The sequence below is a fragment of the Anas acuta genome, chromosome 10, assembly GCF_963932015.1.
Source record: "Anas acuta chromosome 10, bAnaAcu1.1, whole genome shotgun sequence".
NCBI lineage: Eukaryota > Metazoa > Chordata > Aves > Anseriformes > Anatidae > Anas > Anas acuta.
In genome coordinates this window covers 17,471,548-17,497,512 of record NC_088988.1, presented here as the reverse complement: position 1 = coordinate 17,497,512, position 25,965 = coordinate 17,471,548, and the positions used below count along the sequence as shown (strand labels likewise).

The 25,965-nt window shown below is 38.6% G+C and overlaps 1 long non-coding RNA gene across 2 annotated transcripts in view; it reads left to right on the top strand.

Annotated features, from left to right (window-relative positions):
• The window catches only part of LOC137861962 (uncharacterized), a 152,579-nt gene that overhangs the window by 92,313 nt on the left and 34,301 nt on the right, over positions 1-25,965 (top strand). The window contains exon 5 of one of the 2 annotated variants that reach the window (XR_011099950.1): positions 20,147-20,318. This is a non-coding gene — a long non-coding RNA (uncharacterized lncRNA). Of the gene's footprint in view, positions 1-13,659; positions 14,540-20,146; positions 20,319-25,965 lie in introns of those variants that run through there. The other variant, XR_011099951.1, reaches the window with a different exon arrangement.

Genomic DNA, 25,965 nt, shown 5'->3' with positions numbered 1-25,965 from the left:
TGCCAGCCAGACCATGTGGGCATATTTGTTTATTAGCTTTTATTTTCCAGAAACAGCCTCTGACTTTTTTCAGGCATAGTTTTCTGACAGCAAATAAAAGTTGTTGCAGTTACTGTTGCTTTTTAGACATGTAAATAGAGAAGAACCTGGCACTGATGCACTGGTTGTGTATACATCTAATTACCAGTGACTGAACAAATGTAGATGTAATTGAGTTTCCTTTTTGTAAAGCTAAAGATTAAATATTGACCAGCTGAAGTTTTCTGATTTTCTGGCAAAGGTCTTGTTAATGTAAAACATTGGTTTAGTCACCGATAGCATGGGTTTCATCCTGGCTAGGCCTTTGGCCTATCTGTGCAAGGTAGGATCCGAAAACTGTATGGCAGATAATACAAACACCAATGGTCTGCCATTGCTACTGTGTTCCTATATGAGAACTTCTTGTCCACACAGAATAGTTGGGAAGATTTTGTTGGACTATAGCAGGGTTTATTATGACAGTGTTATTATAACTTCCTGGCTGGCATTTGTGTTGTAATTTCTGAAATGTTCCTGTCACTGAGTTGTCAGTACAGGGAAGACAGTACTGGGTGCAAAAACAAAAAGAAGGTGTAGCATAAAGAAGAGGGGGAGCAGGCTTTTAACCATCACATAAATCCTGTAAGAAATAGTCCTTAAGTTACTCATCTTTTCCTCATCTTCGGTATAGCTTCAGCTGTTGTTGCCATCCAGAGAAAAATTGCAATTTTCCCAGCCTAGAAACCTTAAAATACTGCTAATAACCCATCATTCTGATGTCAAGAAAGCCATAATCATTCTAAGTATGGCTAATGTGCAATTACACAGAAGCTGCCCTCCTTAAACAATCCTTTTTAAGTTCTCACAGCATACAGAGGGCAAATCTTGTGGCGCCAAGTAGTAGAGATCAAAGGGCCCTGGTAGTAGTGAGGCTTCTAAAATGCCAATAATATCAGAAAAAGGGGAATCCACAGAAATGAGCAACTGCTCCTTAGGTGTTCTTGGAAGGCATATTTTTCATTCCTCTTGAGATATCTGGGTTACTTTTTTAAAAAAGCTGTTGAAATATATGTTCTCAGAGCAGCAACTCAGTGTAGAATGTTCAGGATACAGGTAAAATATGGCCTAATATAGGTGTGCGTTTATATATATTTATATATTTAGGTATAGTAAAGAAGTCTGGACTACTTGATTGTTTGTAAGGATTTATGTGAATATATGTGTGTGTGTTATGTTTATATATATGCTTATATCTGCATATACAGTTGCCAGAATTGTTGAGTACCTGATAACAATTACGCTAATACTTGAGGGGATGATCTAATTGAAAGGGGATTGCAGGGAAGGGTTTAATTTTGGAAACTAACAGCTTACTTTGACCTGCCCCCCAGCTCTTCAGATGGTGTTTACTGTAAGGGAGTATGTAAAGAACAAGTGAAAGATTTACACTCTCTTACTGTCATTCTCAGACATGCACACATATATACAGGGAAAGAAAAAGAAACTATTTGTGAACTTTCTGAATAAGGTAAGTGTGTTCTCATAAAAGTAGGATTTTTAAAAGGGAATTGTTCAAAATGGCCTAAGAATAAAGCTTTTGAACAGTATCCTTTTTTCCTTGGTATGAATAAAAGCTTTAAAAGCTCTAGCCTTTAACCTTTTCAGGTCTTTCTATTCATTTTTTGAACAGATTTACATGAGAGATGTTCTTTTCTGTTTGAGTTGTTTGATATAGGTGACGATCATGTAAGTGCAAGGGCCTATCTTTCTCAGGATCTTAGACCTCAGCACTGAGCTAAAAGCTTGCTCTCAGCAGTGGATAGCAGATGAAAATACCTCTGTCCTCCTTCAAATGTTATTTCCCTGGAAGTTTTAGCATTTCAGGTCTAACGCTACTTGGGTGCCTCCAAGCCCTAGCCTTCAGATGAAACTGTAGAGGTTGTGTAGTACCCTGGGCAATCCTAAGAGGACATCTACTTGTATGAAGTAGTTGCCTGGGGACTGGACTTCATCACTTGTGGTATCTGTAGTAGTCTGTGTCCCTTCTCTCTTCCTGTATATGCAAGTGGGTTTTGCCTGTGCATTTAGAGACGAGAGCAGAAACTTAGTATGCTATTCCTGAAACAGCAAATTTCTACGGAAAGTCAAATCCTGCAGTGAACAGTCCTATTGTCTGAGTAAATTCTTGCCCCATGCATACCTGTTGAAAAATCTCTCAATACTAACATATAGCAATTCAAGAAGGAGAATGTTTGTAGTAGGAATTTAAGATAGTCCTGATAACTTCCACTTATTAAAAATGTTGTGGCTTCTTTGTGAATAAAAACACTAAGCAAAATGCTGGCCTTCCTGAAGTCAATTTAAAAAAAATTACTAGGTGTAGAATTTTACTTATTGGCTCTAACAGATTTTTTTTTTTTCCAAATCCCAGCTAAGCTAGTTTATCTGCTGGGTATGTGCTTATCTTGCAGCTTGATCATTCCTTTCTTTGTTGTCACTCAAGGTTTGCTTTTGAAAATGTATTACATATTATTTCCTCATCTGCAGGAGGAATTATTGAACTATAAGGCAATTTCACCATGTTTCACAGTGTAGCATAATCTTTCCCCCACAAACCCTCACTTATTTTATCATTGGTTATCAAAAATTTTTATTTGTGCTACAATCTGAGGTAGTAGTACCAATGGTTGCTCATCCCGATAACAGCTACTACTATATTTTGTCAAGCTTGCTCTGCATTCTCTGATAGGTTCAAAAACCATTTGTTCTTATCAACCTGTCTATGATAGATGAGGTGAAAAAAGTCTTTCCAGTTTCAGCTAGTCAAATACAAATCTTTTCTAAATAAATCTTGCATCACTATAATTGTAAAGACAGAGTTGCTTGAAATCACACAGGACTTCACTTTCAGAAAAACAGGATCAGACTGTACTGCCCTCCACATCTGCCTAGTGCTCATCTTCTCTCTTGAACAAACACTAGCCATACAAACAAGCTTGAAGCTCAGTGTTTAACAGAATCTTGGGTTGTGTTTTCATACATACACACTGATGAGCCACAGTATCCTATTTTATAAGATAATGTCTGCAGTTAAATGATCTTAAATGATCACTTTTTACTTTTCCATTTTGAATGAGCCTTAATGTTACAGTTTAATTTAATCCAGCCCATTTACCTAACGGCTTTATTCTTTGGTAATACACTTTCTTGATCTTTCTTGATCTTCTCCTCATGTTTGTTTTCTTCATGCCCTTCCGCTTTCCCAATTTTAAGTTTAGAATTTCATTCATTTACTTCACAAAGATACCTTGCAATATACATATTTGCAATAGTCAGATGTATGCTGCCTCCTATAGTTTTCTTTCATGATACCTGGTGGAGATCTGTTGTTGTTGTAATATATTTATGCAAAACTTGATACATAAAACACAAATAATCAGCAATAAATGACGACATTTTAACTCCTTTCCCATAGGCATAATAAATAGCTCCGGCTCCGCTGAGATGGATACTTCAGTGTTATGAATACATACTTGAAAAAAAGTAATAATAATCATGGTCAGGTAAAAATATTAATTGTACATTTTATATGTTGTGATTTTTGAATTGTCACTCTTACAGTTTCCTTGCTGAAAATAAATTCATATTTGGATATTGAAACAGTTCTGTGTAGGACAGGTATTGTCATATTACAGTGCCTCCTTCTTCTTAAACCTAGGAGACTTGGACCAGTGCAAATAGACTGAAAGCTTACCAGGCAATCATTTTACAAGGCATCACAGGGTTGTGGAGCCTTACCATTGCACAAGTATTTAACAGTTACCACTGCTAGTTAGTTCTTCACTGCAGAGTTGTGCTTTTGGAAGGTGAGGGAGTAAGTATAATGTAGTATAAGCTGACTGCCTGATGACTGCATTTTACATAAGAGTGCAGTTAAAGTCACTGAGGGTTGCTTTGTCCACTCCTCTGAGAATACATATAAAAATTGAAAAGGAAGAAGGAAAAAGAGAGGTGCCCCAGAAGTTTTGAGCAGATGTGCCTTTTGACACACCGGCTAGGAGTTCATGAAAAAGGCAGAAGTCAGTCTTCAAGATCAGTGAACCTCCTTAAAAGTTAAACAGCTTACTAGTTTCTCAGGCTCATTTCTCATTGCTGCTGGCTCCCTTAAGGAGGAGTGTTGATCTACTTCTGTTGTTCCTTTTTCTATGTTCTTGAAGGATGTGAAGCTACTCAGATAGAGAGTAATATCTGAGGTTGAGTTGTTGATTAGCAATTGAACAGAATTTATAATTTGACCAGGTGTTAATTTGTTAAAATGTTCATACATAATGTAGGTTTAGAGGGACCTCAAATGGGATGTGCTACACAAAATTATATTCCAATAATTCTCCCTGTTGACTGCACCTTTTACTAACCTCTCATCTTTTGTCTTTCCGCTGGGCCCTGGTTATTTTGAAACTTTTGTGGGTATAACCAAAACTTTCCTTTTAATGGCAGTTTGTGTGCTTCCATGGAGAGAATATATACAATGCTCAGGTATATCCAGTGCCTGTGGCTCCTGTATAGTTTAATAAATAGGCATTGAGACCAATATATAACTATTCATCCCTGTCCATTGCTGTGGAATACACGGATGTACTGGTCTTGCTATTTTACACCAGAACAGCTTGAAGTTTCAAAAAAGTGTAACATGGTCTGTTTGCAAAATAGGGCTCCAGGGATGCTGTTTTGTTGACCGCGTGTCATTGGCAGTTGGAGCACAGAGGTGGGATACAGACAGGTTTCAGTGGAACAAAGTTGAGTCACCCAGTTTAGTATCTGTCTGCTGTTTTTCTTTGGGTGCCATTCAGTATTTAGTGATTGAGTAAAACTGACTTCAGTTAAGAGGTCAGCCTGAAAACACACTAGTACAATAAAGTGGTGTTTTTTAAGGTGTTCACATCACAAGTTTCATATGCATGTAAAGGTAAAAAGTGTTTTCATATAGGGTACTGGAACAAACCCAGGAACAGTTCCCAGGCTGCTCAGGTCAAAGGTCCCCCCTGCTCCCTGCCACCCAAGATGAGCATTGTTTGGGTCCTGGAGGAGGAGAAGTCTGCAAGTAACAGTGGCTGGGACTGTCTGCCCAATTAATAATCATGGAAAAATGCAAATATAAAAAGAGGAACTGGTAGTGATCCTACTATTAAAGCATTAAATATATTGTAGCATAAGAGCACTAAGTCAGACTTCACTAAAGCATTTGAAATTAGGACCTCTTAAAAAAAAATACATCAGTTGGAGGGGAAAAAAAAAAAGCTTCAAAGCTGCTTTTTCTCCCTCTTGGAAACCTGCTGTTGTTAGGATAAAATGAATAGAGAAAAGAGAAAGGTTTGCCTTCTAATAAAGCATCTGTTGCCCACTTTGAACATTTCTTACTTCTTTGTGAGTGTGTCTCTTCAGTTATGGTGACTACTGACAATGAAGAACAGAGGTATAAAAAAAGACAATACCTGTTATATAGCCAATATTTCTGATTTCATGTCACTTTGAACAGAATCTTCATTTGACCACATGCTGTGTCCAAAAGGAATTTCTTTGTTGGCTGATCCAAAGATGCTGTAAGATGCTCAAAAAAGTAAACTGCAGGAATCTGTTCAATAGGAAAGATAAAAACAAATCCTACAATTCATTCAGTGCACTGCTATCACTTTTAACTTCAGCCTATTTTGGCATGCTGCATAAAAAAAAATGAATTCAAATGCCTTGTGCTTTTTTCCCCCCTTTCTTTTAAGGCTGTTAATTCTGGTCATGGACTATAGATTTCCTTCATCTTGGAAATAAAAGGTAATAAAATAAACAACTACACATAGGTATGAAATGTGAGGAGAACACAAGTTGTACATACATTGCTGGATTGCTTAGAAACCTGTGGCCAGTTGTTATTGCCACAGCTTTAAGCTGCTATAACCAAGCATTTTGAGGACTACTTTCTACAAAAGATTTGCCGCCTTTCACAGCAGGAAGTTCTCAGATTTGGCCGAGGTACTTACCTGAATGATTCAGCAAAATTTTGGCCAGACCTCAGACACTTTTTCTGCCTTCTGTGAATGCATATGATTTAAGGCCAAAATGGGAGGAGATGGCATTGTAAGTGCCATCATCTACAACTGGTCAGCTCTTGTCCTACTTGCTATGGATAAAGTCAAGTCATGACTGGCCATCAATGTATTAAACATTTAAATCTCATTAAGTAATGAGATTTAATTTTAAAGTTTGACCTAATTCAGCTGAGTTTAATGGAAAAGTCTTTAATTTTCATGAATAATTTTAAATTTTAATGAATATTAAGTTCTGCATAAACAAACATTTGGATCTTTGATTTACTATAGATAAGGTTGCAAGGATAACTTCCTTAAATTCTTTCCTAGTTTCCTCATCTCTTAGAATTTGAAGAAAAAGAACTTGTAAGGCTGTGAGGTTGTTGTTGTTGTTTTGTGCGTGTATGCTTAAAAATGTGCATGCTTTTTCTGGTGAATTGCATTTCTTGCCAATGGAAGAAGTGCACCCATGGGTATGTGTGTGACTTGGTTCAAGGCGTGGAACCGCTGTGCTCAACAAGGATGATTTGAATTTCTCAGGTTTACTTAATGGCACAGATTTCCTGTATGCCTGAATTGTAAAGATGCTCTGACATGTTCACACAGGGCAATAGTGAGAGTCCTTAGCACATGGATGTAATTACTACAGTTGAGTTTTGTTATGGCTGCAGTCTGGTGCTATTATTCATGTGAATTGTTATAGTAGATTTTTAAAATATTGAGTCTGGTCTTTTAATACATCATTTAAAATGTCTTCAACATAAGAAGTCTTGCATAATTTTGGAAAGAATTAAGGCAGGTTGTGTAAAAATAACAGACACTTTATGGTATCTGTATTAAGCCTTATGGTGCTACAGAAAACAAGATAGGTATGTATTGTGCAAATGTTACAAATGGTGTTATGTAGATAGAAACTAAAGATTTTAACAGCAGTGTGGCTTATACCACGGTACAATACAAAAATTGCCATACAAAATCAGACATGCTATAAATCAAATTTAGTGTCAGAGAGCTCAGAATTTTGCAAGAAATAGTCTTGTGACATGATCCTACTCTTTGAACTCAATAGGAAAGCACATTGATGTTAAAGGAACAGGGCTGAGTCCTCACAGAATAACCTTTTCCCACAGAGAAATGTATATTTGTAACCCTTTCTTTATCCATGGCTGGCTTATAAACAGACTGAGAAGTTGGATGTCTTTTAAAAAATAATTTAATCTACTTATTTAATAATGGATGTTCTTGTAAACATCTGATTCCTTTTTCAATCTCATTCGTGTCTCAGACTGAAATATGTCAATTCGCAGTGAGTTCCATGGGTTTAATAACTCTTTAGTTAAATGTTTCTTTCGATTTTATATTTATGCTTTACCTTTTCTCATCATTTTTGTACATGTTATAAAAGGAGCAAACAAGAACACTCAATCTATTATCAGTATCCTTCATTACAATCAAGTAGCTTTTCAGGTCACCTTCTGTTTCCTTCCTAAAACAGGAGGATTTCTCAGAGTCCTAAGTAAGTTTACCTGACAAAATACCCGTGTCAGTTTGGAAAAAAAAAAAGAAAAAAATAATAAAAATTTTAATAAAAGGAGAGAGAAAAATAATACAATAGTCTAAAAATAGTGTTCCTAGAAAATTCTCTATTCACTTAAATCCATTTTATGATTTCTCACCAAAAAGCTAAAATACTAACTAACTATGGAAGCTCTGGAGTTATGAAGGAGCGATGTATACACTTCAGATAGGTCTTTGAGAAAAGCCTATAAGATTCTTTGAAAAAAAATAAATGACACAAGCTTTGGAAACACAGGTCTGTGCATGGCAAGCAAGATGTGAGAATGAACTCTGCCCTCGTGTAAGCTTCTATAGTCTGGTATGGCAGAAGCATTCAGGTTATTCCATGAAGCCAACCGGTTTTGCTCTGGGAAGGGTAAGGGTGGCAGGATTTGTGCTGACAGATCATATTACTAACCAGATTTGAACAAGACTTTAACCAGCTAACTAGATTTGAACACAAGTCTCTTTCACTTTTATGTTCCATTTTAAGAGAGGGCACAACAGATGATACCATTTAATCATTTGCAACTTACCTCTAGGCTGGCTACCCTCTGTCTCATTTGAATTCCTTTATCCCCAGCCACTGCCAGCTTTCCTAAGGGGTTTACCCTTTGAATTATGCATTCCTTCTCTCAAGTCATCAATAATGTTACTCAGAGCAGCTGTATGTTCTGTAATTGACAAGTTATCTCTTCATGGCAAATAGTAGAGTCTGTGATCGAGTAAGCAGGTTCATAGATTCCCTTGATCAAAGCATCAGAATCTGATTATGTCTCCTATAAAGAGCTCCTTTGAAGTGGATCAGCACTCAGGTAATTCGGTTATCTGCTTTCTGGAGAATTCATCTTGAAAGGAGGTCATTTGCTCAGGTACAAAGAGGTGGAAGACACCGTTTCCATTATGACCCATCTGGTGACTATGTCAGCCTCAGTGGAAAAAAAAGGAGTACATGAAGATTATTTGCTATATCTGAGAGGTAAAGATGTGATTATTTTGGTTTATCCTGTAGATTAAATAGGAATGATAATTTATCTAAGTGGATCCTGTATTACATTCATCTGCATCTGATCCTTGCAACACTTATTTTAAAAAGCAAAACAAACAAAAAACCCAAGCAGTTTCCAAACTTATAATTAACCTGTAGTAGCGCTCTTCAGAATGCTACAAAACTTGATTTTTTTTACCTACATTTGCTTGTCAGCCAATTTATTAGCTTTTGTCCACCTCATAATTCTGGAGGGAGGTCCATTTTTCAAACCAGGCATCACACTTCATTTCTCTTTCCTTCTTCTTTTCAGCCTTCCATAGGGCTGGAAGTTTCCAAGGGATATCCAGAAACTCAAGAAATACTTCTCCACACTTTTTCTTTCCCATGAGTGTGTCACCATTTCTTGTTTAGTTGCTAAAATAGATCAATGCTTCTTATTAGGTACAAAAAGAACTTCAATGCGAAGAAACCAAAAGAACTGCCAAATAATATTTTAAAACTTAGAAATCCCAAGAAAAGCAATGGAAAAAAGAAAATGCATTGTTAATCTGAGCACTTCTAAACATTAGTATTATGCTATTCGGTTGCTTCTTAAACATGAACTTCTCAGCATCATTTATACTGTAGATACATATGAAGTTTGCAGCACAGTTCCCCAGTGGCATGGACAATCACAACACACAAGGCCTGTAGAAGATCCTTTTACCACTGAAATCTTTGTTCAGTTCTCATTTAAGGAAAAACGAGAGACCAAAGTTGTGCATAATTCCTCTATAGCATGTTCAATTTCATTCTAGGGCATCAGGAAGACTGTTGGGACTTCAAATGGATGGAAGAATTTCAGCTGTGGAGATAGTATTAAAAAAAAGGGCTAAAACAATAATTAATTTGTTCTCTTTTCTTCTGCTCCACTACACCCCTGCTATAATCTTTCCTTTCTTCTTCTCAATGGGTAGATCAGATACTAAAAGGACTTTTTTTCTCCAATGTGGGTCTGCTGGCTGTAGGATCTGACAAACATTGCCTTTGAAAACAACTATAAAAGTAACAGCCTCTTTCTGTGGCATGTGGAATATTTGAATGGAAAAGAAGGTCAGAAATCCTTTATTCTCTCTCTTTTTTTTTTCCTCCCCTTGGATTTGCTTGGATGAATTTCATGGCCAAAATGATGCCCCAGTTCCTATCTCCATAACAGACGGAAACACAATGTGACAGGATCCAGCAGGGAGCTTGAAGCTAGGAGTTTCCACCTTGGTGTTTTATTTCCTGCCTTTCTTTAGCCATCAGTATCATGTCTCCCTAGGGCAGAGAAGGGAAAGATGTGAAGGTATCATAACATTTATAAAGAAATTCTCTCTCACATTCTTTGTTATCACTGGGCATCAAGGAACATATGTCAGCATTACTTCCTGAAGTGGTATACATGGTATATTTTTGTAGTTAGCTGGAATTATGTGGGGTTTCGCTTCAGATCTCCTACTGTTCTCTGCTCCTGGATGTTCAGCAGCCCTTGGTATATCTGTCCATGGGAAAGGACAAGGTGGTCTCATGATTCTGTTTGTGAGAAATAACAAATCCTGCTGAGTATGTGTTTCTAGCCAGAAGGTAGAATAATAAAAATGGAAATAGCTTAGGGAAAATGAAAAATAGTCTTTGAGAGTTTTAAAGGGAGCACTCACCTTAGGACCATGTGGAATTTCTGAAAGAATTCTTTAAACCTCTCACTGTGAAGAAACGTCTTTTTTTGTGAAAAGAAAGGCAGTCCCACAAAAGTACAGTGAGGGTTTAATATCTTTTTCTTTCTTCTCTCTTCAGCTGGTGTCATTTGTGTCTCCTCCTGGCTCTTTAGGCTTCTCCATGTTTGCCTACCTGAGGTCCCTTTGAGATACTTTCTGGGATATGAAACATTTCTCTGTATGCTTTTGATTGGGAACTTTCAAGTGGAGACAAAGACTTCTGCTCTGCCTGGTTGTTTTGTGTGTGTGTGGTTTTTTGTCCTTTTTTTTTTTTTTTTTCCTTTTCCCTGTACATTAGCTTTGTCTGTTTCGTGTGATCTATGAGACTAGCCCAAAGTAATTAAGACTTCCATAACCTTCTGTAATTTCAGAATCTTCCATGTACGCATATATATATAAATATTTTGTGTTAAATATTTCTGAAATTGTGAAATCAGGATATCCATGTGCAATCTTAATTGAATGCTTCTGTACATCCCCTGGATCTGCTCTGTACCCATCTCACCTGCTCTACACAGATTCAGCTGTGTGAACCTGGGCAAGAAGATAAAATTTAATTGGGCTATGTCTTTCTGTTCTGCAGACTTAGCCAGCCAGGGCTGGCTCTTCCAAGATGTCTCTAAACCACCAACTGCAGTAGGATCCTAGTCTTGGTTATGGTTCCTAGATGCTGGCATGTTATCATTAATTATAATAATGAATATAAGATATTAGTCAGTGATGTGCATTTTATTAGTATAATTGAATTGAATGCTCTTCTCTATGAGGCAGTTATACAGTGTGGGAACAGCATGAAACCATGTAAAGTATTTTGAAGGGGAAAACTATAATCAAGGGAAGAAGAAAAAAAAAAAAAAAAAGCTGTTTCTTTGCTTCTGCTGAGGGAGTGAAGTCCATTTAGTACAATAATTGTGGTAGTTGCATTACAGTTTGTCTGCCACCATGGAGTTATTCCACTGCAAGCCATGAAGCATTGCTAAGATGTAGACGTGTGAATGCAGGAGCAATAGCCAAGCAATGAGGAAGTTAAGTGGATGAGACTGTTGGGATGAAAATGGAAATCATTAAATGTAGGTGTCAGGATTTTGACGTGTGACTGTGACTTTAGGCAGTTTTGCAATTGATACTGAAAAGAGTGGGGAAGAAAAAAAAAGAAACTTCCTGTTAAAAGAAAAAGTTTTCAAACTTTGTAGACAAGAATATAAGCCATTCAAACAAATGACTGCAAACAATCCTACGGCTCTGTATGTTGTATTTTCTGAATAAAGAAGGTTTGTAGTGGTGCAGCAGTGCTGTGGCAGCACCTGCTCTGACTGGCTGGGGATGCCTGGAGCCCAACTGGGCTAAGGCAGCTCCCTGCCATGTCCGTGGGGCTCCAGCCTGTGGGCTGGGAGCCTGCCTGGTGGGAGAAGGGAATGGCCATTTAATGCTCTTCTCCTCTCCCGTCTCTGTCTCTTTGTACATGCCGCTCGCTGTATCTTACACAAACTTGGAGTCATTAGTGGACTGCCTGCTGTAGAGATCTCTGGGCTTTACACAATCTGGCAGTCTCTCTGTCACTGGAAAGGAGATCTGAATCAAATCGTAGAAGAGAAGAAGAAAAATTTCTCTTATGAGAGCTGTCACCTTGCTTTTAAAGATGGCTGGGATTTGAGGTGAAAAAAGTATTCAGAAAGAATTCATCTCCATAATCCAGAAACTTTTTCTAGCTTGAAATATTTTATCATTGTATAGGGAGTTTTCTTTTGTCTGCTTGATCTCTGTGACCTTATGTGCAACTTTGTGTGCCGTAATGTGAAGGGCACATCTTAATCTGTCCCATACACAGGAGATGGTAGCCCCCGACTATAATAACCCCTACGAGCTTCTGAAATTAAATAATGCTATGTTGACACTAATTATGGATACTATAAATATCTGTCAGTTTCCTGGTAAAGATTGAATCTTGGGTTTTCCAGAAGAAATGGAGCTTCAGATCTGATAGGAACAGAGCTGCGGTATGTCCCTGTTCTGTGTTCCATTTAAATATAATTACAGTAAAGAACTCCTAATTATCTGGACCTCAGCACTGTGGCTGGACTACAGTAAAGAGTTGTATCACCACTGGGGTGAAATGTGCTTGTTTTTCCCTAAGAATTGTTGCCAATATCATGTCTACACCTGCTCCTTGTGAACACACAAGTCTTCTTGTGATGTTGTTTCATCACACTGGAATTGCTGTACTTTCTTTTTCCTTTGTCTCTCTTTATATGAAGACAAAAAGACAAACCAAAATAAACTGGGCTCTGGTGCCAGGCTGTACTGCTAGCAGCCTGTCTGACCCCACCTAACTTGGTTTCTTGCGCTTTTGGCAAATCACTGCAGTATCAATGGCAGGATATTTTTCTTGATATGAAAACATGTCCAGTAGCTTGGTCAGGACCTTGTCGGTCACCTCACTGCCAAGTGACATCTGAAACAAGGCCATGATCTTGACTTCCTCTTGTGAATATTCTGTACTTAATGTGCTTTTACTTCTTAAAACTTCAGTTGTTTTCTAGAATTACAAACTACAGGACTTTTCCAACCCAAATTGTTTCATTTCAAGATCAAGTTGTCTACTCACTGATAAAGCATCCCTTGTGTCCTTCTGAAAACGTCAGGCTCTAAAAGGTGGAGGAAACAAAAACTTGAGTGTGACAGCACTTCCACCCGGCCCGTATGATTAACATGCTGGGGTGGATTCTCAGCTGTGCTGAGTTTGGCCTTCATGAAGCGGAGCAGAGACAGAGGGAGGGGTGGCACCAAGCCACCTTCCAATTCCTTTGATCCCCGGCCAGCAAGGGGCAGGGCTGGCTGGCTGCGTGCTTCAGAGCAACCTGAGAGGTGTTGGAAGCAAAGGGGCTTTAACAAGGCAGGGGTTGCTAACCCGGGCTGCTGCCCTGGGCTGGCTGCAGTGGTATCCTGGGCATTGCTCTCCTCTGCTCTGCAGCAGAGCTTCTGACCCTATTGCTTGTCACCAGGAATCCTAATGGCATCTTTGTAGCTGCTGCTTTTAGAATTGAAAAAGCAGCCGAAGTCAAAGACAAAAGTATTGCCCATTACACTTACATACACTTACAGATAGCAGGAAGTACCTCTTTCACCAGTACATTAATTTTCTTTCGGAGCAAAACCACTTTCAATTATTCATCTTGATTTCAATGTCTGGATCCATTCTACTGAGTGTTACTATTCATCTTTAATAAGTGTTTTATTTTTTTAAATCCCACTTACAATTATGTGTTTATCATTACAGGTATTTGAGGAAATGGCACTTGCATTTTTGGAAAATGTTTACACCTTGGAAAAGCACGTATTTTCTGATTTTTAGGATGAAATGTATTTTTGGGGTGAAATTCTTTCACTTGTTTTTTAAATCTATAAAATGTTACTTCTCCAGCAGGGCTTAATTTTTGTGGTAGTTTTGTAATTCTCTTAATTCTGAGAAAAATGTTTTCATCATTAATAGTGTTTGTAGATCACATTCTCACAAACTTGTTGAGATTAATGTGTTAATGACAAAAATATCCTTTAGACCCTTCTACTTCTGTAATGCAATTTTTTATTTGAAATTTTCAAATTATTCCATTGAAATTTTTGTTTTAAGAGGCAAGAGGTATTTAAAATGGAAGGCTCACTACTTCTTGCTACTGGAGTGCTCTTTGAACTAAGTTGGCTGGATATTTTCCCTTTGGAGGAGACCTTCGTGGAAGGAGGGACAGATGATCTTGTGTATCTGCCCAGTGTGTGGTTTCTGAAACATCTGGTGCTGGCTCTGTTGGAGACAGGAGTGAGGGGATGGGGAATGGGGAGGAAGCATTCTTCTGGAAAAATCACTTTTTCTGTTTTGTTTATTTTAAAATCTTACTCTGAATTTCTTCAGATGGTTCTACTGCTGAACTTCTTTCTCTCCATTTGACATTAGTGATTCTTCTATCCACAGAACATGTAAAGTGTAAAATAAAATAAAGTTGTTTTTTTTTTTTTTTAAAAGCTATATTGTACACTGTTCCTGAAATAATACTGTTCAGTGATCAAGTTAGCAAAGTCTGCATCTTAGTACAAATCCATCATTCACTTTCACACTTGTAAATTGTGACTGCATTACCCTGCAGCTTTAATGTTCCATTATCCTACCTATTTTTCAGAGCTTACTGAAGGAAAAAAATCTTTTCTTTGAAGGTCAAATAAATAAATAAATATGTAATATATCTATATTTAATAGGGACACTTGATTAAAACTTTGATCTTAAATATTTGTTCAGCTTTGATATTTCATTAATAATTTTCAAGGTTTTGTGTTTTGTTTTTAAAAGCTAAGTGCCTTTTGTAAAATGCTTTTATTTCATGGGAGGCCATCAGAACACCTTTAAAGGACCATGTAAAGTTCTTGCTGTAAGACCAGTTTTGTTCAGACCACGCTTCATGAAGTGTGAATGTCTGATGCCTATGTACTACGTCTGTGTATGTCTGAGTGTGCTGCACGATATTCTGCCACCCTGAGCAGTGCACAAAGTGCTTCTCCCACCCCAGGCTGTATTGGGTGGTGTAATGGCATGGCCTTTCTTTCTCTTGTTAGTCCTAAACCACTAAAAAACAGTGATTGTGGTTCAGATTTTGAAATGTTTTGGTTTTTACTTCACCTGGGGGAAAAAAAAAAAAAAAAAAGCTGTGCACTTTCCTCATGCTTTTTTAATTGCTAAGTCTAACAGGAAAAAGAACGATAAAAAATAGGCTAAATAAAAGCAAAAACACAACTCTCTCCAAATATATGAAAAGCTATGTGAAGAAGCATGTGTTCTTTGGAGCAGGGCCATCAAATTTGGCAGGAGCAAGGATATCTTCAGATATAACTTTTTCTGTGCTTATGAAAAACAAGTTATTAACAACCAGAAAAAAAAAAAAAAAGCCAAATTCTCATCTGTTTGTTCCCTAAATGGTGCAGTTTTAGGGGACTGAGTTTTGAAAGCATCTTTGGAAGCTTGGAGAGGAAAGGCAGCAGAGCTCTAGAAATGTATGGGTAAAAGCAGGAAGCTGAGATTCAGAGAGCAGCATTTTCGAGGGAGGAGATGGGGTTCAAAGGAGAAGTATAGGCTGCAGACAGGCAAGAGAGATGATTTCCTGGACAAGTTTTATCAAGGTGGAGAGGGAGATGGTTCTCTGGGAGGTGTCAGAGTGTGTTCTCAAGGCAGCGACATCAACTGCATTGCTGAAAGCCCTTTCACGCCTTTTCCTCTTCATGTCCATCACTGTTTTAGGAATATCTCCTCCTTGGTGACTCTTTTCCTATTGATGTCAGTGGACAAAAATTCATCCTCTGATCTTATCATCTTCCAGTAGAAAAAAATAAAGGTCCTTATCCTGATACCAGATTTGAGGGTAATCAGTATTTAGCAGAATCAGGGCCTTAAGAAATTACTTCTCATAATTGTGGTAAAGCTGACCTAGAGCATTTCAGAAAGAAAGTCTTTTCTGTGAGATATTAAGCTAACAAGATGTGTTAAACTCATGTGTCACACTTTGAAAGCTTGAGAGTTTAGAAGTGGGAATCCCACTAAATTCACAAGAAAGATGAAAAAGGAGAGAAGAAATGGGGGAACAAGAGGGGAAGAAAAACATAAGGTAGTTTTACCTAATCCTTTGTGACCAGGCAGACTCAGAAGGCTACAGCCTGTCAAACTGATAGAAACAGCTGAAGAGATGGCAGCAGACATTTTACTCAACTGTATAAAGTTTCAAAAACTGGAAAAATAATGAAATGTTTCATTTTAAAATTTTCTGGAGCTCATCTTCTATCAGTTAGCTTCCTGTGCATAAACCAAAAGCCTGTTTTCTCTTGAAGGCTTTCTCTAATGTGTCTTTAACTCCTAAGTCTGTACCTATAAATATCATTGCAATATAAAATTGATTTATCAATAAGTAGCTGGGTGCTACTTGGCATTTCTCATGTATTACAAAAATGTAATCACCTTATCTTTGAGCAAATTCCATATCCAAGTGAAACTTGGACAGCAGAATGAATATTGTCTATATATTCTGTATTAGGTATTGTGGGTGGATATTTATTCGGTATGGTTATATATTATCTATCTACCTACCTACAATCTTCTGGAAGAGCACCTTAGAGAACAGTAACAGTAGGTGGACCGCAGCGGGATGAAGCTGTGTGGAGCCTGTAGAGAAACACAGACTGCTCAAGTGTCATTTGCTCGTGTGTGGTGTGGCACTGTTCTCTTCCTGCTACAGCACGGTGCAGCAAATTGGTGCACAGAAGTAAGGCCACGCTGTCCTGGCCACGTGCATGCCAGAGCATCCCTGTTCTGTGCATCCTCCCTAGCAGGGGGGAATGCTCCTCGCATGGCCAAGCCCCCCACCATGTGTCTGCTAGGTGAGTCAGTACATCGGGATCACACTAACAGGAAAGTGCTGAAAAGTAATGATATTTTAAATAAATAACATTAGAACTTTTATTTTCTGGTTTGTGGGCTTGTAGGGTATATTGGAATGACCTTTCTTAGAAACCACATGGCTAGATACTTTCCCTCTCTTATGATTCTTGCATTATTAATTGGCTCCAGATGTTGCAACTGTAAGAAATAAGCACTGGGAGAGTTGTAATTGTGTCTTCATGTAGCAACATTGGGAAGAGTGATCAAGTGGCTCATAGTTGCTCCTTCCCCAAGAGGCAACGTTAAAGGCAATTAGGTGTAGCTGAGCAGATAAATATTTGAGATGTAAAATGTGGCCATGGAGGATAATGAAAGATAGTACGGGGTTTCTGTGAGACCACGAACTACAGAAGGTTCATCAGATTAAACAGGAGTAGGAGAGAAGTAGGTATCTCACTTTTTTTTTTTCTGCTTCAACACCATGTGCAGAGGTGCTTTACAGGAGTCATTACTGAATACATCTTTGAAAGGCCAAAGTTTACTGTAAAAAGAAGAAAATTGTCTCTAGAAGAATTTGCACATAAGTAAAAAAATAAAGTTCAAACTTTGGATGTTCTTTATGTGGGATCTGAGGTGTTTTATCTGTAAGAAAGTGCCTTGTGCTGAGGAATATGAGCTCTTCTGAGGCATGTGAATAGGAATACTTGCACGGAAATATTTAAATCATACAAGTTTTCAAAAAAAGATATTAAAGTGATGGATTCTCCAAAAAGCATTCCCTTTGGGAAAATGTGTCATAGTATATATTCTTCTCCATAAATTGTACTGCCTTGTGGTTTAGAAAAACTTCGGGGAAATTGGATATTGGAACTGGGTTTGCTTACTTGAGTGTGAGAAATACTGATTTAATAGCAAATTTCAAGACATTATGTAAGAAGTATGAGGAAATCAATATACCAGATCATAGACGTACTGTATTTGTGCATTTAATGCTTCCTTTTGGACTAGCTTGTTAATACGGCTAGGTTTTATCTGATTACCACATCAACATTAGAGAACATGCTCTGGCTTATATACATTGAACTCTTCTTTTGTTAATGTGTAGGGTGTCCACTAATTCAATGCAAACTGTACTTCAAATGCCAATCCCTCCAGATTCTGGGGAGGATAGTTGTTCTCACTAACATGCTGGCATAGCTGTACTTGGAGAGATTATGATGCAAGAAACAGATGAATTGCGGTGAATTCAAGTAACAATATCAGCTTGGGCTGGGGCTTAGATTTTTTTTCTATTTGCCAGGAGAGCAAAACTACATTTATTTTCAGGCAATTTAGCAATTGCTCCAACAAGGCTGGATCAGATTTCTGAGGGCTGCAATCTTCATAAGCAAGGTGTGCAAAGGAGGAAAGGAGGCACTGCAGGAACAAGGGGAAGCACCAGGCAAGCGACTGCGGGCGATGTGCACGCATGTCCCTTGCTCCCATCATGATCCCCCACAGCCCTGGCCCCAGCCCCACACCGAGGCTGCCAGCTGTGCTACCCCATGAGTTATGCACTGTTTATATGCTATGAAAAGCAACTTCCAGTTAAGGCTGTGCTGACACCACCTAACTCATACTTGCTGAATCTGGGGCACATTATGCACAGGTCTCTGAGATGAAAGGCCAGCCGTGAACTAGCCGTTCTCCTATCAAATCCTTTCAGTCAGTCAAGCACTAATGAGAAACACTAAGGAATATATTTCCAGCTCTTCTCTGGATTTGGCCAACTTCTAAAACTAGGCTAATTGTCTACACGTGTTTTGTTCAGTTGAAACTCTGTCAAGAAAACAGCCTATCTGGCTTGGTTTAAAAGTTAGTTCTGATCCTGTAAAGCACGTAACTCTAGTGTAAACTGTAGGTTAAATTCCATTGGTATTTTAGGTTCATATTCTATGACACTGCACAAAGGAAAACTAAGCCATTTCATTCAGTCCTAGAACCCGTTAGTTTAACAAAGTGTTCTTGAAAGAAACAGTTCGTTTGCTAGCTGAGTAAACAACTTATTGATACTTCTGTTGTTTTAAGAACACAGCCTGCAAATAAGCAGGCAGAGTTGGCAACTAATAGTTCTGTAGGTAAAAATGATATCTGCCTACCTGCATAGTTTTTGATTTTTTTAATACCCTTTAGAAAATTTGCAAGAAAAAAGGGTATGTTTTGTTAACAGCAATTCTTAAATCTTTCCAACCATTAGGAAAAAGGCTTGTTTTTAATATGCATCATGTTGTATGATTAGTCAGTGTTACTTCAGCAACAAGAAACATGTTCCTAAAATGAGTGCAAGCTTATCTTATTCATCATCACAAATTGAAGTAATGACTTATTCTGCCTACATTACCATTTGATTGGTAAAGATAAGATTTAACTTAGATTCTGGTAGTTTGTTTGCTTTTGATTAATTATTTGTATTGTCCAAAGTGAATAAAAGCAAGAGAGATGTGTTCAACTACTGTTCAAATTGGACATTAGCCAGTCTGGTTTTGCTTGTTGGATAGCCTGTGATATATTTGATGCTTTTTTGTTGTCCATAGTTTTCATGAACATTAAGGTTGTATTTTGCCTACTGGGACTGAAGTTTTGGAGGGGAGTAAAACAGTCTGTTCCTTGCTACTTGCTTTAAAGAAGAAAGCTACATGGAGGCTCTGGTATTTTTGGTAGGCACATGTGGAAAAAACATGTGTTGTACTATGACTGATCTAGCAGATTGTTTAGCTATATATCGTGGTATGCCATTTGGGGGAGCAATCTGAAGTATGAAACAATCTCAAGTGCATGTGAAAGTTCTCTGAAGCGAAAGAAGCTTTATGTATGCAAATGCTCTACTAACATGCCCAGTGTGTAATTATGCAGACAATTGCATGCATTTCTATAATGCACCATTTTTATGTTTAATCCAGTCCATTCTGCTATATCCATAAGACAATATGGATAAATATATATATATATATTGGTCATTTGCCAGATAACATAAATGATGAAATTACTAATATACTCCAAGTAGATGGAGCATCACAACAGAGTTGCATAGTGCTATAGCACATGGTGCTGTAGCAACGTGATGTATTGTATGCCTAGTAGCCTTCAATTATTCTCACTTCATTATATACTGGAAATTCTTGGGATAAATGAGATAACCAGAAGGTGTTTGGCATAAATACAATATGTATTTATTTTTACATTAGTTATCTTTTGAATGTAACTTTATCAAACAGCTCCACAGGGTAAAATTAGTTGTTGAAGATGTAAGAATGTGTTCTGTACTTGTATAACCAGTTCTGCTTTTCTTTTTTTTTTTTTTTTTTTTCTTCCCAGGCTGTGCATCAGTACTTCAGGTGTCTTCATGACTCAAAGCACCTCAAACTTCAGTGCATCTTAAACTATCCTTTGGGCATGGTGACACACAATGTTCTGGGCCACCTGGAAACAGAAGCATTACAAAGCAGCAGCAACCATCTATTACATCAGTGAACTGCAACAAGAAAAGGTAGGAGGAAATTACTTTATGGGACAGAGAACTTAAGAAGCAAGTTTCTGGACTTGTTTCTATGCTATGTAAATAGAGAGAAAGTGGAGCACACACACACCTCCATGACTGCTGCATTAACATAAATATAAAGGAGGCACTAATACCATGAAATGATGTTGGTAAGTAGATTTTTAATGTGTCACATTACCCAAAGTATTTGTTATCTTCAGTGGAGGTTAGATAGTTAGATATCATTTCTATATAGATGGAGAACTAAAACTGTCTGTCTTCTGTAGGGTGCTACTTTAGCAGCTTTTTCGAGGAGTGATTTGCTTGCTGTTGTCTTGTGGTGAGAGTCACTGGTTATATTAAGTTCTCTAATGATAAGTTTTTCCTGAAGCAGCCTGTACCAGTTCTGTGCACTATTGTGATGTTCATTAATACTGGAGAATCTGTGATTGGTAACACTGGGAAAGACGTAGTCCTGTTTACATAGGAAGCAACTGAAGCACAGGCCAAATCTTGCCTGAAGTTGCTTAGTAGCAATGCTAGGAAGCAGACTGATGACTCTTGACTGTTATTTCAACAAATTGCAGAAGTTGCTACTGTGCATCCCTTTTCCTTATACACCCCTTTTTCCTTATGCAACTTGACTGTGAATATCAAGGTTGCTGTAAAGATTGTCTAACCTATGGAGATTTGCAAAAACAATTTGTCATATCTGACTGATATGACTGAATATGACGTATTCTGCTTGTATGGATTTGATAGATCGTATCAGAGATGCTCAGTGTGTCTATGAATGTCCTGGTTGTTTTTTTATTCCATTAGGCCAGTGTGTGGGCCCCAGAGATGTGGAATAGTTAAGTGATGAATATTTGAGCACCTAAATATTACTTTAGGAACAAAAAGATGGGTCAGTTTCAGTAGAAAGTATTATTTTTTAATAAAAATCCTGTTTTTCTGTGAAAAAAAAAAGAGTTCATTTTGAAGAGATAACAGCTTAACTGAACTAAAATCATCTCCCAGAGGAATGCAGGAAATATTTGCAACGAGTGGCCATTTACAAATGTTGTGAACTCTTTTCTCTGAACATGATTTCCAAAGTTCAAGAAGAATGCCCTGTTCTGCGGGTGAGTGTATATTGCAGTCCTTAGTGTTGCTGTTAATGTGGAAGACTGGGAAGAACTGTGAATGCAAGTTTGTTTGCATTATTCAGTGTAAAGCCATCTGTTTTTTGCTTTAATGTGAGAGGTAAAACTTGAGCAAACAGGCACACCAGCATCACTACCCTAACAAAAGTCTGTGATTTCTAAAGGGTATCAATTTCTTTTTAATACTTCCAGCAAACCAGCCAGCCTTCTCTGTCCAACTTTGGGCTCAAGACTTTTGAGCATTTCTTTTAAGGCCGTGTTATGAACTGCTGAAACGTAGGGGTTTATCATAGAAACCCCAGCGCAAGCTGAGCTCTGGCCATAGTACAATTTAAATTATTTATGCACAACGCTGTGTTCAAACCATGTGCACATTTGTCCTTGTCAGTCAACAAGTGTTCTATTAATCAAACAGGAACCCTGGCGCGTTCATTACAAAAGTAAGAACATTGAATTTGGGATGGTATTTTTAGTGCTTTTGACAGACAGGGATTATTAAGCTGTCACTCCCTCTTTTCTGCCAACTCCACCATCTTCCTCCCCTTCTTCTGCAATGCATTGTCATTTTATTATTAAGAGCACACTAATAGTTAAACAACAGGAACCCTAAACCCCTGACTCGTTCCCTGACATGACAGGTTATTTTTTCCCTCTATTCCCTGTCCAAGAACCCCTGCTGCTCTTCCCAGCATGCAGTGCTGTGTGACCCTTAACATCTGGCAGTGATTAATTGTCTTAGTGTCATAGCGATCGCCTTCCTCCCTCTGATCCTCACTTACTTTGTTCTCCCTTTTAAAGCCAGTGTGCTGGAACCTTTTCTTCCCACTTTTAAATCTGTCCAGTATCCAGGATACTGCGTGTGTCTACTGCGATACAACTTGAAAGAAACCGAAACAGTCAGTTATCTGGCCCCGAAAGTCTGGTCATGGATTCAGAGGGCTTTCTGTTCACTGAAGGGGTGTGCTTGAAAAACAGCACTAACTAGAATGACACAGATCTTGTTGAACTTGATCCGGATCTCGGGTCCCTTCTAAGCAAACAATGCAATTATGGGAAACACCATTTTCAGCAGACACAAGCGGTATTGTGTAGAAGGCTGTTGGCTGGAGCTTACACAACGTTACATAGATTAAGGACCTGACACCCCCTGACAGCAGCTGCCCTTTGTGCTCAGCTCTGCCCGCGTTACCACGCTCCTGTGAAGGTCTGAGCCCTGGCCGGGCCGAGCTGTGCTCCCACAACTCCCACCGAGTTAGGCAGGGCTTCCCCGCAGGTACTGACGGCTGCTGCAGGAGCCTCAGCCCCGGGGTGCCCTGGGGTGCGAGCTGACAGGGAGCAAAATTCTTTGCAAGAGAATTAGATTGCTTGAGCAGAAGCTGAGGGTTCCTCGTACCACTTAAAATGCTTTCAAAACAGCAATGCAAGTGGAAGAGGAGAAAGCTGTACCGCTAAGGTGAATGTCAGGTGTGTTTGCTCTACACCCAAACCTCAGGGGCCTTCCCGTGTGATTTTCAAGAGTCACTTTAATTCCTGCCTCAGTTTCTTAAATGGGAAAATAACAACAGTAACAGCTTTGAGGTAGGGGACACGATTAATATTTGCAGAGAACTTTATTTTTCCTGTATGAAGTATTGCTAGGCAAGTACATTTATCTGTGTGTTAAAGAGCTGCAGCCCAGCATGGGGAGCTGTGTCAGAGGGAGGAAGGAGGCCATGTTGTGCAAAAGCCTTGTGACATTGCTTAGGCTCAGGATGCCTGTGATCTCTTTGCAGTTTGGCAACTTGCTCGGGTAAATTCCTAACTGCTCTAAACTTCCATTTCCTTGCATGCAAATGGAGGATGAACTAACAGTCTTCTGTTTAATAATAACAATAAAGAAAACCCCTCCAAGACTGGAAGATGAAAGGTAGAAATAAGCAATTGTTTTAAATCCGGGTTGAATAGCAGAATACATGCACTGAACTTAAACTACTGTTGCATTTACATTTTAAGCAAAATATCTGAAAGGCAGTTTCTCCTTCACTTACCTACTGAATGCTGAGTTCAGAGCTCGCTGTCTCCCATGACAGACACTCCTGATAAATAGATGTCTCCTGAGCACTATCGTGTTCTAGCTCTCCATGTATTTCAAATAACTATCAGGCCATTTATTTTCTATTTCAAACCCAAATAGTAAAATGGAGTGCATGGCCTTTTCCAGTTGCTAAGCAACGCTCCGTACCCTGCATCCTGCATTTTGCTGTGCCATTTGGCAATTCGCACAAGATCGTGTTTGTTCATTTCCAGTCTAGTAACATTGGTTGCTATATTTCAAGTGCCAGTATAGATCAAAGTATTTCCTAGAAGGATAAACATGTTAACTGGCAGAGGGTGAATGATTAACATCAAGCGCAAGCCTTTTAGTATAAAGGACTTGGCATGTCATCCTTTGGCAAAGCTATTCAAGCGAATGCCATCTATACCTAGCAGATGTGCCACTGAGGAGTTATCCACTCCTTTCCCAAGTGCTGCTCTCAGTGCTGGTGGGACTGAATAAGGATGAGAGCCGCAACTGAGCCAAATGCTGTTGTCAGCTGTGGTAGTGTATCAGGAGATCTCTGCCGATTTCACTTGAGCTGCTTCAGTTTTGCATCCGTATAACTGGTGGTGGAATTATATTAAACTCCTGTTTTCTCTTCCTCTGGCCTTTATGAACACTTACATATGAACCAGAATCTATTGTTTGACTATTTAATGTCACTTACAAACAGTAAGAAAAACAGTAAGTGTATGCCTAATGAAAGCTATTAGTAGGGAGTACTCATGCCTTGCAATAAGGCAGGATGTAGCTGGCTTTTGCTGTGGTCTCTCCATTGGCAGAATTCTCCTAAAAAGTGCATGTGATGGGAATCTCCTAGTTAGCATGCAATTAGGAGATGAAGGGAGGGTTGATAGAGTGTTAATTGGGAAATACTTTTTAAAATACATAAGAAGGACAGTTTTTAAAAGCTGAAGATAATCTGTATTTCTCCCCTCATGTCTGTTTTGTTATCATTAGTTATTCATAGATTTGCGGGGCATCTTTAATTTGAGACTCCTGTCAGATTCTCAGTGGCATGTCATGGACTGAACTAAATGTCAGATACTGACAAACATCATCAAAAGTTCTAGTAAATAAGGAATGGTGTGGTGCAGTGGTAAGCTTGACAAGGGGTGCAAAAACTTTGACTCAGCTACAATATTCCAAACCCTATGGAAAAGCTGAGGGGAATTTAAAAGAAATCATTGTTCCTGTTGTGGAATGCTACAGGTTAGGTCCAAGAAGTGAACATTTCCCATTGCATCCTCTAAAATTAGTGGATTACCCACGTGATTTTTATAGAACGGTATTGGCTTATCCATGCATCATTGGGAATACATTTTATAGACTTTCTCAAGATGAAGATATACCTGCCAGCAGTACTGGTGGGACTCTAAGTGCTAGAAGTGGTTTGTTAATTGAAGACATGAGCATGGTACTCTCTTGTTCGTGGGGTCATCATTATCTGAACCTGATAGTGTGGCCAAAGCCAGACAGGGGATAAAGCCACTCGTACCTTTTCCCCTTGATCATATACCCTATCTCAGGCAGGGCAGTGAAGGGGAGGATGAGGAGGGAGGTGAGGCAGATTGGCCTTGTGTGATCAAAGAGCAAAGGCAAGAGGCAGTTTGTTTACACTGCCAGAAATGTGTAGAGCTGGGGAGAATCAGCCCGCCCGGTTCATGGCAAATAATCAGTTTCCTATTTTCTATGACAACCATTAATGTACTACAGTTAGCTGCAGGCCTATCAGTCAGGCTATTTGCTGTGACTGCTTTGCTGTTTGCCCCCACAGAGGTGAGGATCCTCCAGCAAAAGTCTGTAACAGTCAGTGGAGCAATACTCAGTCCTGTCTGTGAGACAGGAGCCAGAGCAGCCTCCGCTCATTATCCCATAGCGGTATTGGCAGACACTTCTAACTGATCTAGAAATACATTAAAGAAGCTCTTTCTCACACACGCACAGCAGGAATGCACATAAGTCAAAGGATGGTATTTTAAAATTGACATGTACTATCTCTAACTTGTATTCCCTGTTGTTCAGTTCACTTTTTCTTAATATTGGAATCATTACACTGCTTGAAGTCCCTTAAGAATCAGTGAATTATTTAAAGTTTATGGCTCTCTTTTGCTTTTAAGGTTAAAAATTTCTACTGAACTGACTGGATCCTTTAGCCAAGCCGTGATGCTGAAGTAGTATGAAGTGAGCACAGCATCCCAGTAACACCCTAAAAGCCATGTTTCTTAAATAAGCTTTAATTTCTAAGCCGCTAAAATGTTGATTTGGGAGCTCATTAGTTGTTTCGCAGAGTGGAGTGTGTGGTATTTAGAGTAGGGCTATCATAATTGGGGTTAAAAATAAAATTAAATGTCACAGCAAAAACATTGGTAAAAATTTAAAGTGTTTGATATAACTAATGGAGCAAAGAAAGCTGGTTTGTGTACTTGTGGCC